Consider the following 18,992-nt stretch of genomic DNA (forward strand, 5'->3'; position numbering starts at 1 on the left):
ATTTGTCTTTTTAACCATTTTCGTTAACCAAGCCTGGACCTACAACGTGTTCAAGATAGGTCACAGTGGCATGGCCAAATTCACTTTTAGCTAAGTTAACAGTTAGGTTTGCTTCTGAAAGCCTTTCAAACAGCTTTTCCACTGCAGAGATATGGGCTTCCCAAGTGTCATTCCCCATGACTAAATCATCAATATAGGTATCTGTATGTTTTAACCCTTGAATTTCAGAATTAATCATTCTTTGGAAGGTTCCTGGAGCATTCTTCATTCCAAATGATGTTATGAGTGATGGACAGACCTGATGGAAATGGGGTGCAGAGTTAACCATTCCCCCCCCCCCGAGAACTATGAACTATTGTTGTTGCTATGCTGCTCATGAGAGAGAGAGAGGAAACACAGAGGAGTGGCCTGATTTGATGGACACGGTCATTCAGAGTTGATGGATAGCTGAGACCCCGTGAGTGGGGATAAAAGACAGGTCTGGAGAGACACCCTTCAGACACACCAGTGGACACTGACTGAGTGTTGTGCACCCACAGGAAGGTGGGGGCTTCGAGGGGTGAATCAGGAGATCGGTCACAAAGCTCACAGTGTTACAGCAGGGCCGGTGGGGACTTGTGTGTGTGTCCACTCATGCCAGAGTGACGAGTCCACCACAGAAGAACGGTCTAGCTGAAGACCAGAGGGGTCATAACTGAATGACCACAACAATACGACGAATTAAGAAAGCAACAGAAGGTTTGCCTGCAGTAGCTGTTACATCTCACTCACTCTATCTCTCTCCAACGATTACAACACAATAACCATAACTACCTCAGCATTTATGAACTGAACTCTATACTTTCCTATGACAATTCATTTACCCCTAGACCTCGACAGAGCTTGTTTATTATTGATTATTATTATTCCTACACTTTCAGGTTTATTACTGCTAACTTGTGATATATGTATATTTGCATTTTTGATACTGTATTGTGTAGTTTTACTAATAAACACCTTTAGTTTGGTACCACCAGACTCCAACAGATTCTTCTTTCTCTGCTGGTCAGACACCCAGTTACGGGGTACGTAACAATGGCAAAACATTGTATTCATATAACCCAGATGGCTTTACAATTGCAGAAATTTCTCTACCTTTATCCGTCAATGGAACATACCAATACCCTTTCAACAGATCGATCTTTGTAAGAAACTTAGCTTTTCCAACCTCGTCTACACAATCATCTACCCTAGGGATTGGATATGCATTGATTTTTGTTACAGCATTTACCTTTCTGTAATCAGTACAAAACCGAATACACCCTATCTTCGTTATACGTTCCTCGCAGTCGACGCATAATGTGAATAATTATTTAAATGGAGAAAATAGGGATGTGTTCCAGAGGGCTTCCTAAATATGTTTTATCTGTAATTTATTCACATTTTCATACCAATACGACACAAAAGCAGTACCACAAGGCACAGTCGTATTATATTTCATCAATTTAAGGTAATATTCAATGTAGTAAATCATAGAAAGTTAACATACTAGGGTGTACAGTACTCACCAACAGTGGCAGGTGTGTTCGCTCCGGGAGATGAGTGGTTGTTGTAGTGTTGTCGGGCAGCTTTACGTGGATAAGGTGGATGGTTGTGGTCGTCAGGATCATATCAAGCACAGCAAGGGGTGAAGGAAGACTCACAGAACTCTTAGAACTGCTGGCACCGGTTTGAAGAAAGTGGTGAGGGTTGTTTGCTTGGCAGCATTTTGTTTTTCAGCATAAATTTGCTTGTAGGGAAGAAGGGTTAACGGCAGGGAACGACTGAAATGCTGACTCCGTTCTAAACTTGAGTCCATGTGCATCGCCATTTGTACCAAGTGTTCCGACTTCCACCATTCCCTCACCGTTGGTAAACTCCCGGGATTTTCAAAATCATCTGTTGCTTGCAGCATCTGAGAGATAGTTCGCCGTAAAAAAAATACGCCTTGAATGTGGATTACGCCTTGGTCGAGTGGCTGAATCAGCGATGTTGTGTTAGGTGGCAGGAAACGCACTGTTATGTTAGGATGAATGCTGTCCAAATGTTTAGGACGGGCTGGCATATTGTCAAGCAACAAAAGAACTTTAAAAGCAAGATTCTGTTCCCGGCAGTAGCGTCCCAGAGCTGTGTTACCTTCAGCTGATGCCGCGCTGTTTATAATTTCCAACTTTTTTTCAAGTGTTAAAGCGGTTCTCTGCCGCTCGGCTGATGGCCCAGGACCTGACATCGGACGCTTAGGAGATATAGTTAAATATTTCAAGCACAAAATCACTGCACCGTAGGTAAAACCAGCAGAAGTTTAAGAGCGCAAGATCGCACATCCACACCTTGCCAAAACCAATACGAGACTAGTAGGAGTGAGACTGAGGTGTGTGCACGTGACTTGTATTGGCGGGAAAACGGGACTCCTCGCATAACTGTGGGCCCGCATAGTCCGGACGCATATAACGAGGATAGTGTGTGCTACCATCTGGTTTAGGCACTATGACACAAGGTGAACAATCCAAAGTAGAGGGTCAAATAATATCATGTTCTCACATATATTCTATGTCTTGCTCAGTGATTCTACATTTTTCCATGTCCTTTCGATATGGATGTTGTTTTATGGGTTTGGCACTTCTAATATCCACATCATGTGAGACTACTATGGTTCTTTTTGGAACGTCTGGAAATAAATCCCTAAATTTCATAATTAACTGCTTCATTTGCTGTCGCTGCTATGGCTGCAAATGAACCAATTTCTCATCAATATTTTCCGAAATTGTTGAATTTGGTAGTCTGGCGGAAGTAATGTTTCATTTAAAAAAGCCTCAGATGGATCAGCTACCAAGGTCCCAGGGAGATCAGACTCATTGTTATTGATGACAACAGTCATAGTGGCAAACGATTTTTCATAATATGGTTTTATCATGTTTACAAAGCTGTGTTGGTCTTCTTCGATCTGGGATTTTTACCACATAGTCCACATTATTAACTTTAGATATAATCTCGCAAGGACCATGAAATTTAGCTTGTAAAGGGTTCATTTTCACCGGGAAAAGAACCAACACCTTATCTCCCAGCTTAAATGACTTCATTGCAGCTTCCTTGTCATACCAGATTTTAAATTTTCCCTTGCTAAACTGCAAGCTTTTTGCAATCTTTCCTTAAATTTTAAGACATAATCCAACAAATTAGTATGTAGTTCTTTGTTAACCCACTGTCCTTTTAACAATGCCAAAGGTCCTCGGACTCTGTACCCTAACACAAGTTCAAAGGGACTGAAGCCTAGGGACTTCTGCACTGACTCCCTTACTGCAAATAAAAGCAAATGAACTCCCTCATTGCAATCATTCTCATTTTCAACACAAAATGTCTTAATCATGGTTTTGAGGGTAGAATGGAACCTTTCTAAGGCCCCTTGTGATTCTGGACGGTATGCAGACTTTGTAATCTGTTTGGCTCCCAGTTTATAATCTACTTGCTGGAATAATCCAGACATAAAATTACTTCCTTGATCAGACTGGATTTCTTTAGGTAACCCAAATAAGTAAATAACTTTATGAGAGCCATCGTCACAGTTTTAGCTTTCATATTCCTGTGAGGTATTGCTTCTGGAAACCTAGATGCTGAACACATGATGGTCAGCAAATACTGATGGCCAGCTTTAGTTTTTGGCAATGGGACAACACAATCTACAATAACTTTTGAAAATGGTTCACCAAATGCAGGAATAGGTTGCAATGGGGCCACTGGGGTGACTTGATTAGGTTTACTCACAACCTGACAAATGTGATAAGTTCCACAAGATGTTGCCACATCTTTTCTCAACCAGGCCTGTAGAAATATTTATAAACCTTGTTCGCATTTTTATTCACAAGATGGCCACTCAAGGGCATACTATGAGCCAAAGTTAAAATCTCATTCCTATAGACTTTAGGAACTACTACCTGGTGAACAACTTGCCCATTCCCCACTTGCCAGAATCTCAGGTGGTCTCCACTTCCTCAGTGATATTCCACTCTTGAAATAATACCCTGCAGGTACTTTCTCAATTTCACTATTTGGAAGAGCGTTCTCCCTCAAGGTGGCAATTTCAGGATCTCTGCTCTGCAATAATCTCCTTCCTAGACAGAGACAAGTCATTATGGTCAGACTTACAACAAGGATCTTGATCCAACAATGAAGGTAGAAAAGTTACTGACAAATCATCAAAATCTGAATCCCGATTTGAGCTGTCGTGGGTAGCAGACCCATGCTGCACAGAACCATCTGCCTTGGCAGACTTTATTGCCATAGCTCGGGTTACTACACAGGAGGGATACATGTTAGAATCTATTTTTGGATCATCTGTAATTGGCTTAGTTGTTAGCTGCACTACAGGAACAACTTTTCCATCTGCTAGGTCATTCCCTAACAATAAAGAAACACCACCCACTGGTAAACTGGGTCATAGTCCAATTTTAACAGGTCCTGAAACTAACCCTGACTGTAAAATTACTTTGTGTAGAGGTACAGACATAATGTTGCCCCCAATACCTCGTATAAGGTTTACCTCACCAGTGTCAGTCTCATTACTAAACTCTAGAACACTGTCTAACATAAGTGACGGAGAAGTCCCAGTGTCCTGAAGAATTTTTATTGGTACTTAAGTGGACCCTTCCTTCACAGAAACAAATCCCTCTGACATAAAATGATCAAATCCCTTCATAACTTGGTTAGATCTTAACAGAGCTTCCTTTGAATGTCCCGAACCCTGCGGGTTTATGGGTTTTTCAAAGTGTTACACACAGTCATCTGGAACTGCCTCCTTTTCTCTCTTCTTCAAATGGAAACAGTTAGCCATACCGGACCAGATTTCCTATAATAGTGACAAATAGGACCAAAATGTTTTCCTTCACTTGCTTACCTTTGTCACTAGCTTCCGATTTATTTTCTGGTTTATCCTGACTATCCATGATACTCCTTTGGAAAGTTTTACTCGGAGTAAACTTACTCTTGTGGGTTAGAGCATACTCTTCTGCTAATTTAGCAGACTCTTGTAATGTGGCAGTGTCCTTTTCATTCAAATATGCCTTTATGTCATTAGGGACGCACCTTTTAAATTCTTCAATTAAAGCCAACTCTTTCAAGTTGTCAGAACCTTCATTCACATTTTTAGATGTGCACCATCGCTCAAAACACACAGATTTGTCATATGCAAATTCCACACAAGTCTGGTTCACAGATTTCTTCAGACTTCTAAATCTTTGTCTTTCACCTTCCAGAACCGGTTCATAAGTTTTAAGTATAAACCTGTATATACTTCACAGTACTGCAATCAGCTGCCAGTTCACTGGTTAAGGCCATATAAACCCATTGTGCCTTACCTCTAAAGACACTTTGTAAAAGGACAAGCCAGCCCTCTTTCGGCCAACTTGAACTCCGAGCAACTTTCTTAAAATGCTGGAAGTATTTATCCACTTATGCCTCATTAAATGGAGGAACCAATTTAACTTCCTGACTAGCAATAAACAGTACTACCATTCTCCTAGAAAAAGAAGCCTGATTCTCGAGGCATATCCTTTCCATTTGTAACTCAAACTTCCTCTATCTTTCTTTGTCCTCTAACCAATTTTGTTCCAACTCAGCTCTAATTTAAGTTTCTCTAAGGCTATTTGTTCCAGCTGTAACCGGATCACATCTTTTCTTACAGGAAGCTTCTCTAACACCGCCTCATCAAACACTTTTATAGTTATATAATGCTCAGCTATTTTCCTCTGAATCTCTGGCTTTCTCATAGCCAACTTTATCTCAGTAAGCTCCAGCTCTTTAGCAATTTCCAGCACCTCACCCTTTTTGGCTTTTGCTAATACCTCAGGAGTTGATGATTCCAGAAATTCCCCAACATCCATTGCTGCTGATTTCCACTCACACACCAATCAAACAAAAGGAATCAGGTATTTCCCTTTTCCCAATCAGGGTGATAATTAAACAATCAATTAAGCTCTAAATTTGTTCATATCTGGATGAGCCCCCATTTTTTTACGCACCAGCAGCAGTAAATATGAAATTGAGTCAGGATTTTATAAATAAATAACAAAATTTATTAACCTCAACTCAAAAACATCGAAAAGTAAACAAACAACTAACTTAAATGGAGGTTAACAGTGTTATGCGTCTATAGTTATCAAACAGTTGAACTTAAAGATAATTCTTAACAGATCTTATTCAAGCACAGTCTTAAAGTGAGTTTAAGAAATCCATATGATTCATAAAGTAAGTGAGAGGAGAGGCTTCCTGAACCAGCGATGGATCGATGCTTGAAGTAAAGACGAAATTGCTGAGACAAATCCCAGCCAAGAAATGCCTTTTCCGAAGAGATCCCAAAGAATAAGATATCTCAAAGTAACTGACCTTTCACTGGAGGTGGTCACCACACAACACCTGAGACCTTGCTGGAGTTAACCAAAAGTGTGTGCCACAATTCACATCAATCACTTCAAGACACACAGAACATTGTCGATTTCTACCCAATTCATTTGGTTTGCACGAAGCTGGTAATTCTTCACTCTCTCTCTCCATCTATGATTACGTAAACATCGACTGCGACTCCCCAGTAAAACAACTACACAACAAACTACTGTCTCCCCTTTTATACTCACTGGAACATGTCATCACATCACCCCACTATCAGGAGACAATTACATCATACCAATATCACGAGACAATTACATAATGCTCACGAGAAACTCACAGGACAGGTAACAAACTCATGGCTGATGTTGCTGTATAATATGTTCCTCCCACCAGTGCATACTGCAGAAAAGAATCATTATTCACAGACAAAATAGACAATGAACAATTCTCATAAGATTTGAAACCACAATCCACAAGTTTTTGTCTAGTCATCTCTTCTGGACAAGCCCAGTGGTTACCCCCTCAATGACATTTCGATAAATCTATCCCTTTTCCGATACCATTCATAACAATAGCATGTTTTGGTGGGTTGCTTAAGGATATCTAAGTATTTTCATGATATTTACCTACATTGTGAACCCTTTTCAAGGAGTAAGTTAAATTATTTCCATGATGGGGAATGTGGAATACTGCACCCACATAAAACCTCCCTTTACCATCATCACAAGTACCCAGTATTCTATTGGTTAGTGTAAAACATCTAATATGACATAACAGAACCTCTTCTCCAACCATAGAACATTACAGCACAGAAACAGGCCTTTTGGCCTTCTTGGCTGTGCCAAACCATTTTTCTGCCTAGTCCCACTGACCTGCACCTGGACCATATCCCTCCATACACCTCTCATCCATGTACCTGTCCAAGTTTCTCTTAAATGTCAAAAGTGAGCCCGCATTTACCACTTCATTTGGCAGCTCTTTCCACACTCCCACCACTCTCTGTGTGAAGAAGCCCCCCCTAACGTTCCCTTTAATTTTTTTCCTCCTTCACCCTTAACCCATGTCTTCTGGTTATTTTCTCCCCTAACCTCAGTGGAAAAAGCCTGCTTGCATTCACTCTATACCCATCATAATTTTATATTTACCTCTAATTTATAATTATATACCTCTATCAAATCTCCCCTCATTCTTCTACGCTCCACGGAATAAAGTCCTAACCTATTCAACCTTTCTCTGTAACTCAGTTTCTCAAGTCCCGGCAACATCCTTGTAAACCTTCTCTGCACTCTTTCAACCTTATTAATATACTTCCTGTAATTAGGTGACCAAAACTGCACACAATACTCCAAATTCGGTCTCACCAATGTCTTATACAACCTCACCATTACATTCCAACTCTTATACTCAATACTTTGATTTATAAAGGTCAATGTACCAAAAGCTCTCTTTACTACCCTGTGACGCCACCTTTAGGGAATTTCGCATCTGTATTCCCAGATCCCTCTGTTCTACTGCACTCTTCAGTGCCCTACCATTTACCTTGCATGTTCTACCTTTTTGTTTCCTTCCAAAGTGCAATACCTCACATTTGTCTGTATTAAACTCCATATGCCATTTTTCAGCCCATTTTTCCAGCTGGTCCAAATCCCTCTGCAAGCTTTGAGAACCTTCCTCACTGTCCACTACACCTCCAATCTTTGTATTATCAGCAAATTAGCTGATCCAATTTACCACATTATCATCCAGATCAGATGACAAATAACAATGGATCCAGCACTAATCCCTGTGGCACACCACTAGTCACAGGCCTCCACTCAGAGAAGCAATCCTCCACTACCACTCTCTGCCTTCTTCCATTGAGCCAATGCCTAATCCAATTTATTACCTCAGCATGTAAGCATGTAATCTTCCTAACTTACCTCCCATGTGGGACCTTGTCAAAGGCCTTACTGAAGTCCATGTAGACAACATCCATTCTATCAATTGCTCATCTGACATCCTATTTAGTACTTGATGTGCATCAAGTTGTAATAAATTTGTACCAACCATGGCGAGCAACCAACTAGTATATGTAGCACAGATCTCTGCTTTATGTGTTTCTTTAGATAGGAAATCTATACGGTCAATTATCAAATTTGTTGTATCCTAAAGCGGTTTCAAAAATTTAAGTGAATCTAGCGTTACCTGTGATGTACTCCGACCAATTTGACTAGTTTGCATCTGATCCTGATAATTTTCCCCAGTAACATCCCACATTTTTAGCTGAAGAGACTGTATCTGCTTTTCCAATTCTGCTATATCTAAGGTATTGACTGTTGCTATCCCTGATGCGTAACCTTCTCCCAGTAATTCCAATAGTCCTCTCTTCTTTCTAATTTTGACTGACCTAGCTTCATTCCTGCTTAGTTGTTTGCCAAGAAGGTGAGTAAATAATTGTTTTGTTGTAGATGAGCATCATTCAAGCACCATTATTTCAGTTAAATTAAAAATTACCTGCACATGCTCTACAAATCTCTGGTGAGACTGCACTTAGAGTATTGTGTTCAATTCTGGTCACCTCATTATAGGAAGGATGTGGAAGCTATGGAGAGGGTGCAGAGGAGATTTACCAGGATGTTGCCTGGTTTGGAGAACAAGTCATATGAAGCAAGGTTAGCAGAGCTGGGACTTTTCTCTTTGGAGCGTAGAAGAATGAGAGAGGACTTGATAGAGGTCTACAAGATTATGAGAGGCATAGATAGGGTGGATAGTCAGTACCTGTTTCCCAGGGCACCAATAGCAAACACCAGAGGGCATATGTACAAAATTAAAGGAGGGAGGTTTAGGGGAGACATCAGGGGTAAGTTTTTTACACAGAGGGTTGTGAGTGCCTGGAATGACTTGCCAGGGATGGTGATGGAGGCTAAAACATTAGGGGTATTTAAGAGCTTCTTGGACAGGCACATGGATGAAAGAAAAATAGAGGGTTATGGGGTAGTGTGGGTTTAGTACTTTTTTATAAGAATTATATGGGTCGGCACAACATGGAAGGCTGAAGGGCCTGTACTGTGCTGTAGTGTTCTATGGTTCTATGATTCTGTGCTGGTACCCTGGTACCAAAGTGACAAATTCCCCTGTATCTTCTAACACTAATCCTATTCCATTTGTATTACATTGAGTCTCATTACATTTAGGCTCTGGTGTAGTTTCAGTTAATTGGGGTTGTGGAGTGGGCAATTTCTTATTAGTTTTGAAAACCTAAAAGGACCTGGGACCTGACAGAAACTCTTACCTGTGTCCCTTAAGTACCCCTTCCAGTCTACTCTCCCAGTGTACTAGATCCTCCTGGGGACAGTTTATAACAATAGAAACAACCTTTGAGAAACGCTTGATGTGGCCACCCCAATCGATATACCTCTTGTGTAGATCACTACCTCACTCGATATTTACATGAGAGTGATCCCACAGAACTGTAATCTTACTGTGGCCATCATCACCTGAAGGTTGCTCAATAATTGGGCCTAAAAACTGACTAATAATTATCCCCTCTGGGTTTCTAAACAGTGCCACTTCTAAAATTTTATTACATAGGAATTGTACCTCTGTACCCTCTAGAATATTTAATGTTTTATCCACACACATCAAACCATCTACCCAGCATAATACTAATTCAGGTCTTCCGTTTCTTCCACATGTGCCCGTAATACCCGTGTCTGTTAAAAAAATTGCCTTTGATCACCGAATAGTCTTCATATAATGAAGTTGTTGTTGATAAGTTCACTGGCAGAATTGTTTCTGAAGCACAACCAATCATGACCCCAGTCATGGTCAATTTCATCACCATAAAATACATTATTCTCTTCATTTGAAGTAAATCTGTAAATACACAAATGGTAATATCTGCTCTTATTTCCAGTTCTAATCTTAAATTACTTTAAATCCATGTTTTCTATCTGGTTTTCCAACCCATCCAATCTAGGCTCCCAATCATCTTTGGACTGAAGTCGTCTGTCTTTTCTCACCCAATTTTGTTTCAGGATAGAGGAAGCAGGAACCAATGTATTTCTTCTCCTTATTTTCTTTACAAACCTCCCCTGTTTTTCAGACTGAGAAAATGGAAAAACTCCTCCTTGGTCAGATCTGTTGTCATCTTCTTGGAATAACTGTTCCAAACTCACATCTTCCAAATCAGAACTATCATGTACATCGATTGTCAAGTCTCCAAAATTGGGACCATCATGTACATCAATTGTTACGTGTCAATGATAATAATTTTCCTGTTTCTCCTCCACCAATTTCAACTGGTTGATGTGGTACAATCTACTTTTACCTGGAGAAGTTAGCACCCTGTATACTGATGGACTTGCTTTGTCTGTGATATCATAGGGTCCTGCAAACCTTAGATTTAAAAATGAAGTGGGTTGGTGTATTCTAATCATCAAACTTTGTCCTGGGCTTAATTATATGGGACTGACTTTTGAGTCAAAGTAAGCTTTACTCTGTTGCTTCTTCTTTCCTATTTGATGGGCTGCCACATAATTGGCCTCTTTCACTGTCTCTACCAACTGTTGTACCCACTTTTCTGACACAATCCCATCTATTTCAGGTTCTGACAAATCTAATCCTAACAACCCCTCCAACGCTCTCATGTTTCTTCCGGTCATGAGTTTATACGGGGTGTAACCTGTTGAAGATGCCACTGTATTCCTTATGTAAAGGGGGTATCTTTTTCTTTGTTACTGTGTATGTTAATCGAAAATGGCTTCTTTGTTTTGTTAAAAGTAGGAATGCTTCTTTGTTGTGAGAGAGTGCTGGAAGCTTGTTTGGGTTAAAATTTACTGATAACGAGAATTGTATTCCTTTGTAAACCAATTGGGATTAATGTTGTTCTTTCTTCTGAGTCTGTAAGCTATTGTTGGCGGACTTTTGGGGAGATTAGCGCGAGGGGGTGAGAGAGAGAGGACGCGATGCTGTAAACTGGGCAAGGAATGGACCCCAAGCGGGGGTCCAAGGCCAGGAGGTACCCTGAGGAGAGGAGACGACGATAGATGTGTTTGGTTGACCACTTCGGGTGGTCCTGAGCTGCGAGTCGAGGAGTTCGGAGGGGATCGAATGGTGGCCAGAAGACTTCAGTAATTGAGCTCCAATGGTTGTGCACGAAGTGATTTGGACTTTGATAAGTTTGGCGCCTTTTCTTTATTTTTTTTCCTTCATATATACTGTATCGTTATTAATCACTTAGTTCTAGTAACCTTTATAAATTGTACTCATTTAATCGCATATGGTGTACTGTCTGTTTTTGGGCGAAGCGGGGACATCACACAGCATCCACACAAGCTGATTACGCAGTTTGGCGGGGCCGAAGGCTGCTCCCCCTAGACGAGAACGAGCTGAGCGAGCCTGAGGCGACCCAGGGGGTTACACATTATCATCAAGGCATAAGGCAAAACTACTTGCCATGTTGTTCAATGTTGCACCATTTTGGCCGTCATATTTTTTAAAGTTCAGTTCATCCTTTCCACAATTCCACTAGACTGTGGTCTATAGGGTATATGAAATCTCTGCTTAATCCCTACAAGTGCCATGGCATCTTGCATTATCTGGGCTGTAAAACGTGTGCCTTTTTCCGACTCTATACTCCGAAGTAATCCCCATCGAGGCAAAACCCTTTCCAATAAGATTTTTGCGGTGGCTTTGGCCGTGTTAGTCTTAGTTGGGAAAGTTTCCACCCACTTGGTGAAAGTGTCTACTACTACAAGAATATATTTGTACCCTCCTATGGTACAAATATAATCTATCCAACATAACTGGTCCAACATAATCTATCTGCAAATTAGACCGAGGTCCTTCCACTGGTCTGGTATGTTGGAGGGCTCCTTTCTTTACATTTCCATCAGGACTATATTGTGCACAAATCAAACAATTCTTGACATAGTGTTCCACATTGTCCTTCATCTTAGGCCATCAACACACCTCCTTTATCTTTTCCAGGGTGCTTTCAGTTCCCTGGTGCCCCCATAAATCATGGTACCAGTGGATCATCTGATTTCTTCCTCCCTCTGGGACCACAAACTTTCCTTCATACAGGACTACTCCATCCTTAACATGTACACCCTTGTGCTCTTCATACATTTCTGACCCTATTCCTTCTATTTTTTAATATTCTTTATCTTTCTTCTGCTCCTCGGTTAAATCCATAACCTTAGCCTGTTGTCCCTTCTGCCTTCCCATCTCCCCAGTCTGTGGCTGCCATTCCTGCCCATTTAAAGCACCTTGCTTCACTAACTCATCAGCCTTCCTATTCCCCCCAGGGGATGATTTAGAGTGGGCTTTCACCTTTACTACTCCGTATTCTTCAAATATACACCGCAACAGAGCCGCAGATGAAAGGGGCTTTCTGTCAGCTGAAACAAACCCTCTTGCTTCCCACAGAGGCAAATGTTCTGTAAGACTGTTACAAACGTACATACTATCAGAGTGTATGACCAATCCAGGTGGAAAACATTCTGGGTGCTAACCACATATGCTACAGCTGCCAATTCTGCTGCCTGTGCACTCATGGTTTTGGGTAGCTTTAAAGCTATACTATACCTTTCCTGTCCATGTTCATCCTCTACATATACACCACACCCTGTTCTCCTCTCTCCATCCTGTACTGATGAGGAGCCATCTACAAAAATTTTAAAATAGGGTTTTCCCTTCTCCTTTGTGTCTTTGGTCTCAGGCATTACTTTGTCTGATTTGTCTCTACCCACTCCTTTTTGTTTTGATACAAATTGTCCCTTAGGATCATTTGCTATCATAACCTGACACTCACATTCACCACCTTGGTACACCAGGTTGTCAGCTACCGTAGTAGTGGTACTTACTTGTTTTACAGTTATATTTCTCCCTTGCAACAGCAATGTCCACCTGGCAATTCTGTTTTGGCTTACTGAGCCATCTTTAATCCTTCCATCGAACAGTAATTGTATGGGGGTATGTTCTGTCAGTATTGTAAGTGGATTAAGTCCCACTATGTAGGTGAAATGTTGTACCGCCCAGAAAACTGCTAACAAGTGTTTTTCAAGTACAGTATACCCCTATTCTACTGGTGAGAACATGCATGATGCATACGCTACAGGTCTTAACTTCCCATGTGTCTCCTGTAAACAGACTGCTGAGAGGGTGGTATCAGTGGTGCACAGGTGGAACAGGTCAAAAGCTTTAAGTTCCTTGGGGTGAATATTACAAATGACCTGACTTGGTCTAACCAAGCAGAGTCCACTGCCAAGAAGGCCCACCAGCGCCTTTACTTCCTGAGAAAGCTGAAGAAATTTGACCTGTCCCCTAAAACCCTCACTAATTTTTATAGGTGCACCATAGAAAGCATTCTTCTAGGGTGCATCACAACCTGGTATGGAAGTTGTCCTGTCCAAGACCAGAAGAAGCTGCATAAGATCATGAACATAGCCCAGCACATCACACAAACCAATCTTCCATCCTTGGACTCACTTTACACCGCATGCTGTCGGAGCAGTGCTGCCAGGATAATCAAGGACACGACCCACCCAGCCAACACACTTTTTGTCCCTCTTCCCTCCAGGAGAAGGTTCAAGAGCATGAAGATTCATATGGCCCCCTCCGTTAATACCCTTAACAGTCAATATTGCCGTCTTTAATTCCTCATTTGAGACCCCACCTTGTTGTTGTATATCTGGCACAGCCAAGTGTACATTTGGATATAAACACATTATAATCAATTCCCTTTCCTCGGCGTCATCTAGGCCGTGTATTATTCTCTGATGATTAGTTGCTTGAAACAGTTCCTGATCGTCATCTCCGAACCCACAAATTCCGATATCTTTGGCAATTTCTCTCAGCTGCTGTACTCTAAATGGAGTAGTATATGTTATATTCTGGTTTTGAGTTCCTGCCCCAGCTTCTCCCTCTCTAAGAGTAACTCGGGGGCTAGCGGTGCCATTGGCACTGATGAATCCTTAGCATTGTATATGGGCGGAGGATCCTAAGGGAAAAAAGCTTCATCATTATCACAACCATATCTAGTCACATCATCTGCTAAATCGTTCCAGTCTACTGTATATCTGCATATTCATTCTCCTCCCCTTGTTCCGATCCAAAAGCACATATTATTCCTCTCTGTGCAGCAAGTTGGTCCTTCAGCTTTTGTATCTGCTTCAAACACTTTGATTAATCACCAGTATTCCTTCTCCTTTCAGAAACTGATTTCTGTATCACATTTCAAGTCAAGTCACTTTTATTGTCATTTCGACCATAACAGCTGGTACAGTACATAGTAAAAATGAGACGTTTTTCAGGACCATGGTGTTACATGACACAGTACAAAAACTGGACTGAACTACGTAAAAAAAAAAACAACACAGAGAAAGCTACACTAGACTACAGACCTACACAGGACTACATAAAGTGCACAAAAACAGTGCAGGCATTACAATAAATAATAAACAGGACAATAGGGCAAGGTGTCAGTCCAGGCTCTGGGTATTGAGGAGTCTGATAGCTTGGGGGAAGGAACTGTTACATAGTCTGGTTGTGAGACCCCCAATGCTTTGGAGTCTTTTCCCAGACGGCAGGAGGGAAAAGAGATTGTATGAGGGGTTCATGATGCTGTTTGCTTTGCCGATGCAGGGTGTAGTGTAAATGTCTGTAATGGTGGGAAGAGAGACCCCGATGATCTTCTCAGCTGACCTCACTATCCGCTGCAGGGTCCTGCGATCCGAGATGGTGCAATTTCCAAAAACTTTTATACCTATTATAGCATTTATATTTATTCCAAACATTTATAGCTGTTTTTGAATCACTGCACTGTTTCTTTAATTCCTCTGCCTGGCTCTTGGCTAAATTAGTTTCTTCTTCCCGTTTACTTTGTTCTTTAACCAGTTTCTCGCATTTCAGCTGAAATTGATTCACATGCTGAAATTGATTCATACTTCTTGGTCCTTGTAAATCTGTAAAATTTCCCTTGAGGATTTCTAACTCCTTTCAGACTCTTTTGTTTTCGTCTTCTAACTTATCTCACTCAGCGTCAGCTTTTTGCTGATTTCCTATTAACTCCTCAATGAGGCAGGCGTCTGCTACTGTCGCCTAAATTCCTTATCCAACAATTTCCCTTTGGCAATTCACCGCCTTCACCGCTGGTGTGTCCAGCATACTCCCTGTATTGTGGCCATTTCCCCAATACATACTTCTGGAGGAATTGATTCGGAACAAGAAGGCAGCGGGAGAGCACCTAAGGATTTCCAGTGGGAAGACATTTTGAGTTCTCGAGGGAAGAGAGAGGCCAGACTGCACAGGCACATAACGTCAACCAGTTGAGCGCGAACAATTTAAAAAGAAGGCAGCCATATCCAGCGGGCAGTGGAGTGAGAGGCAGCAGAGTGAAAGGGTTTTGGCTCCATGGGCTTCGGTGGTAATGGGACGAGGTGAGGCAGTTGTTGATTGCAGTAGGAGGTAGTATGTGTGTGAGGCTGCTTTTCTATAGTCGGTGTCAGATGTGGGAGGGCCTGGAGTCTCCCAGCGTCCCGGACGGCCACATCTGCACCCGGTGCATCAAGATGCAACTCCTAAGGGACTGTGTTAGGGAACTGGAGCTGCATCTCGATGACCTTCGTCTAGTCAGGGAGAGTGAGGAGGTGATAGAGAGGAGTTACAGACAGGTGGTCACTCCGGGGCCACGGGGGACAGAGAAATGGGTCACAGTCAGGAGAGGGAAGGGGAAGAGTCAGGTACTAGAGAGTACCCCTGTGGCTGTATCCCTTGACAATAAGTACTCCTGTTTGAGTACTGTTGGGGGGGGGGGGGGACAGCCTAACTGGGGGAAGTGACAGTGGCTGTGCCTCTGGCACAAAGTCCGGCCCTGTGGCTCAGAAGGGTAGGGAAAGGAAGAGGGAGGCAGTAGTGATAGGGGACTCTATAGTCAGGGGTTCTGACAGGCGATTCTGTGGACGCAGGAAAGAAACTCAGATGGTCGTTTGCCTCCCAGGGTCCGGGACGTTTCAGATCACGTCCAAGATATCCTGCGGTGGGAGGGAGAACAGCCAGAGGTCGTGGTACATATTGGTACCAATGACATAGGTAGGAAAAGGGAACAGGTCCTGAAAGCAGACTACAGGAAGTTAGGAAGGAAGTTGAAAAGCAGGACCTCAAAGGTAGTAATCTCGGGATTACTGCCTGTGCCATGTGACTGTGACAATAGGAATAGAATGAGGTGGAGGATAAACGTGTGGCTGAGGGACTGGAGCAGGGGGCAGGGATTCAGTTTTCTGGATCATTGGGGCCACTTTTGGGGGAGGTGTGACCTGTACAAAAAGGACGGGTTGCACTTGAATCCCAGGGGGACCAATATACTGGAGGGCAGGTTTGATAGAGCTGTTGGGGAGGGTTCAAACTAGTTTGGCAGGGGGGTGGGAATCAGAATGTGAGTGCAGGGATTAAGGTAGAAGGACAAGGGCAAGATGCTAAGAGTTCTGAGTTGATGAAGATGGACAGGCAGGGGACAGAACATAATTGTAGCCAGTTAAAGGGGTTGAAATGTGTCTGTTTCAATGCTAGGAGTATTAGGAACAAGGAGGATGAACTTAGAGCATGGATTATAATAAATAAATAAATAGAGGGTTACCTCAAGTGGAGCGGCCTGTGGAAAGCGGCCAGTGTGTGAGTGGGCCAGTGAAGGAGTGGAGATTTAAGGCTTTGACTCGAGAGATTCTGGCAGGTTTGGCAGTTGGACTGTGCAATCAAGTCAATCAAGATTTGAATAGCTCAGACTCAGCAGAAAGCAGCTGATTGGGCAATCGAGGTCAGGTGACCAAGCAGTTTGAAAAGCTCAAACAAACAAATAGAGGGTTACCTCAAGCGGAGCGGCCTGTGGAAAGCGGCCAGTGAGTGGGTGGGCCAGTGAAGGAGTGGAGTTTTGAAGCTTTGACAAGAAGAGGCGGAGGACAAGCTTGCTCCCAATTAGACTTTACAATGCCTCCTCAGATGGTGATGTGCCTCTCCTGTGAGATGTGGCAGTCTTGGGGGAACTCCCCTCTCCCGCAGAGTCACATCTGCCAGAAGTGCATGCGGTTGGGCGATCTGGAAGACCGTGTGAGGAATCTGGAGCAGCAGCTGGATGACCTTCGACTCATAAGGGAGAATGAGGCAGTCATAGATGAGAGCTACAGGGAGGTAGTCACACCTAGGCTGCTGGAAGCAGGTTATTGGGTGACAGTCCGAGGGGGGAAAGCGAAGGAGAGTAGACAGGTAGTGCAGAGCACCTCTGTAGCCATTCCCCTGAATAATAAGTTTACCATCCTGGATGCTGTTGGCGAGGACGACCGACCAGGTGTGTGCCACGGTGGCAGGGCCTCTGGCACTGAGTCTGACCCTGTGGTGCAGAAGGATGGGACGGAGAAGAGGAGAGCTGTTGTCATTGGAGACTCTATAGTCAGGGGAGCAGACAGGAGATTTTGTGGATGTGAGAAGGACACCCGCGTGGTTTGTTGCCTCCCGGGTGCCAGGGTCCGGGAAGTCTCTGACCGGGTGCATGACATCCTGGTACGAGAGGGAAAGCAACCAGAAGTCGTGATACATGTTGGGACCAACAACATAAGCAGGAAGAGGGATGAGGTCCTGAAGTGTGAGTTTCGGGAACTAGGCAGAAGGCTGAAGAACAGGACCTCAAGGGTGGCGTTCTCAGGATTGCTGCCAGTACTACGTGATAGTGATGGTACGAATAGGAGGAGATGGCAGTTGAATGCGTGGCTGAGGAGTTGGTGCAGGGGGCAGGGTTTTAGATTTTTGGACCATTGGGATCTCTTCTGGGGAAGGTGGGACCTGTACAGATTGGATGGGTTGCACCTGAACTCGAGGGGGAGCAATATTCTTGCTGTTAGGTTTGCTAGCATGGTTCAGGAGGAGGTAGAAAAAGGGGTGCGTGGCATTGCTGGTTAGGGATAGTATCATGGCTATAGAAAAGGAGGACACTGCAGAGGGAGTGTCCACTGAGTCAGTCTGGGTGGAAGACAGAAATAGGAAGGGATCAATCACTGTTCTGGGGAGTAGTCTATAGGCCCCCAAATAGCCCTCAGGACACCGAGGAGCAGATAAGTAGGCAGATATTAGAATGGTGCAGGAAATACAGGTTTCAACTTCCCTCCTATTGACTGGCACCTCCTGAGTGCAAGGGGGATAGATGGGGCTGAACTTGTCAGGTGTGTTCAAGAAGGATTCCTGACACAGTATGTGGACCAGCCGACGAGAGGAGAGGCTATACTGGATCTAGTTCTGGGTAATGAACCTGGTCAGGTGACAGACCTCTTGGTGGGAAGCATTTTGGTGAGAGTGACCACAACTCCCTTAGCTTCAGTATAGCTATGGAAAGGGATAAAATCAGACGAAATGGTAAAGTGTTAACTGGGGAAGGGCTAACTTTGAAGGGATGAGGCAGGAACTAGCGAGAGTAAATTGGAAACAGATGTTCAAAGGGGAAAGCACAGAAGTAATGTGGGAGAAGTTTAGGGACCACTTGAGCTGGGTTCAGGATAGGTTCGTCCCACTGAGGCAAGGAAAAAATGGTAGGAAAAGGGAACTGTGGCTGACAAAACATGTGAGGC

General features: G+C 43.1%; 1 protein-coding gene across 1 annotated transcript in view; it reads left to right on the forward strand.

The window, feature by feature from the left end:
- The window catches only part of pou3f2b (POU class 3 homeobox 2b), a 101,563-nt gene extending 89,975 nt beyond the window's left edge, over positions 1–11,588 (forward strand). Inside the window, exon 2 of the transcript XR_012100350.1 lies at positions 10,484–11,588. The gene's annotated coding sequence lies outside the window, so the exon portion shown is untranslated. The remainder of the gene's footprint in view (positions 1–10,483) is intronic.
- The last annotated feature ends 7,404 nt before the right edge of the window (positions 11,589–18,992 follow it).

The sequence above is a fragment of the Hemitrygon akajei genome, chromosome 9 (genome assembly GCF_048418815.1).
Source record: "Hemitrygon akajei chromosome 9, sHemAka1.3, whole genome shotgun sequence".
Lineage (NCBI taxonomy): Eukaryota > Metazoa > Chordata > Chondrichthyes > Myliobatiformes > Dasyatidae > Hemitrygon > Hemitrygon akajei.